The 2,292-nt window shown below is 40.9% G+C and overlaps 1 pseudogene; it reads right to left on the bottom strand.

The window, feature by feature from the left end:
* Positions 1-602: 602 nt before the first annotated feature.
* On the bottom strand, positions 603-1,734 carry LOC148299582 (extracellular signal-regulated kinase 2 pseudogene; annotated as a pseudogene).
* Positions 1,735-2,292: the final 558 nt, after the last annotated feature.

Below are 2,292 nucleotides of genomic sequence, written 5' to 3'. Positions count from 1 at the left end.
TAGTTTCCGATCAGTTTCTCATGGGGCCCTCTATTGCTGATAAAACTGGCATTGACTATCAAATGAACAAATACCGTTTTGGAAACTACAATAGATATAGCTTTGACTTTTCGATAATTATTCTTTAGTTTATTTTGCATTAATTCCCAGATCACTCCGTTTATAAACATGCTGGAATTTAATTGCCTATAAAATAAGATCAAGGGCCAGCATTTCCCATTTAAAAACCCAAAATTGTCATAATGCTCATTCAATAATCATAAAAGCAACAGCTCATTAACTAATTACAACTCAGCCAGTTATCGCCTAATATCATTTTCTTCGATTATGGCCATACGAGTATATGTTACGCTCGTGGCTTTTGTCTAATATATTTGGCTTCTTATCGGTGCCAATAGACGGCCTTTCGGGTTGCTTGGCCCAATTATTCTTTTATTTGCTCTGGGCGAAGTAGGTTTTGGCTTGAATGTTCTACTTATCGTCAGCTTTACTCTTCAAGGAATCTCTTTTCCGGTCCTTCCATGTGTCAGAGCTGTCTTGGCAGTTGGAGTTGCTGCCCTTGGAATTGATGGTTTGAGCCTTGCTTGGTTTTTACTCTTCACCTAGGACTTCCGTTTTGTATTTTTTGTGGGGTTGGTAAGAGTTCTATTAAGGTTTTCGCACCTGCTTCCCGTCATCATACTTTTTGCTCATTTATCGATAGAGAAACTAGCGGTAATCTTTGATTGAGAATTTGGTGTTCTCGTCGATGGGTATTTGGATGACACCTTTGAACTCGATTTCCTCGCTTTCATCATGAAAATCTGCGAGATACGGGTGCTGAAGAGCCTCGTCAACTGTGCATCGGCTATTTGGATTGAAAACTAGAAGCCTCCTCAATAAATCTAGGCCATGGTTATTTATGTTCGTGAAGGTGCCTGTGAAAGATTTCTTCTTCCCGAGCGAAATTTGGTTGAGGCATTCTCGTGCCATCACTGAATCCAGAGACTCGATATCACGACTGCTGGGCCTGCCGAGAAGCTCGACTATTTTCTCAATTTGGTTCAGAGTGGATGTGCCTGGGAAAATGGCCTTTCCTGTGTACATCTCAGCCATGATACAGCCGATGGACCACATGTCAACCGACTTGGTGTACTTCGAGGAGCCCATTAGAATTTCCGGTGCCCTATACCATCTTGTCGCCACATATTCCGTCATGATGGCTTAGCCTTCTGCCTGATTGATTGTTGCGACGGATCTGGCCAGCCCAAAATCAGCTAGCTTGGCTAAGCAATCTGAATCAAGCAGAATATTCGATGGCTTAAGGTCGCGATGAATAAGATCACCCGAATGCATATACTTCAAACCCTTAAGGATTCTATGGTTAAGAGATAATTACTGATACATGACATACTTCTTATGCACTTATTGGAGGATGTTGGCCCGGATAACTGCGTGGAGGTCAGTCTCCATGAAATCAAAGACCAAGTACAAATCTCTGTTGTTGGCAGATCGCACGAGATGTTCGAGCTTGACAATGTTAGGATGGCCTTTGAGCTATCGGAGAAACATGACTTATCGGAATGTCCTCTGGGCATCTGTTGCATTTTGGAAGGCGTCGAAGACTTTCTTGAGTGCAACAGTCTAGCGAGTGTCCCGATCAATGGCTTTCCAGACCACTCCGTATGCTCCCTTACCCAATTTCTGCAGAATTTAATATTTTTTGAGAATATGCGGTTCCAGCTATTCTGCCATGATTATCGTTAATCTTACAATTATAATTATCATGTTATTTGTCTACTGATTAATTAAATATCCAAGGCATCTTTATTTATAATGTTCACAAACTGGATTATTGGATTTTAGGGTATGTGCCATAATCAATATTAATAGACTGTCAAGTTATATAATTTGATGATGATAGCTTGCAGACTGTTCGCAATTGCCCTGATCTCAGCAGTTGCAGCCTTGGAAGTCCCTCAATGCATCAACGAAGGTGTTCCTATTTTAACACGCACCAAATCATAGCCTTTCTTACTCAATTACATTTGTTTATGCCCTTATGACTTCTACGGCCTGAAATGCGAGAATCACAAAAGTATACTTTGCCTTACCAGCGACGAGTCATATAGCTTAGACTCATCATCAGCAAACTCTGTCAATTTAAGTTTCAAAATGCAATGCTACCTCAAATAGTAATATCACTCACCCTAATAAACCAATATAAGTGAGTCAATCCCAATCCCTAAGCCAGTCCGACTCCCAATAATATCCCAGAATGTTTCAAAGGAGTACCAGGAGAGCAATCTGAAC

The sequence above is a fragment of the Brachycentrus maculatus genome, unplaced genomic scaffold, assembly GCF_059751285.1.
Source record: "Brachycentrus maculatus isolate JH-2025_06_01 unplaced genomic scaffold, ASM5975128v1 h1tg001064l, whole genome shotgun sequence".
Lineage (NCBI taxonomy): Eukaryota > Metazoa > Arthropoda > Insecta > Trichoptera > Brachycentridae > Brachycentrus > Brachycentrus maculatus.
The sequence above is the reverse complement of the archived record's forward strand: the minus strand, read 5'-3'. Positions and strand labels throughout refer to the sequence as shown.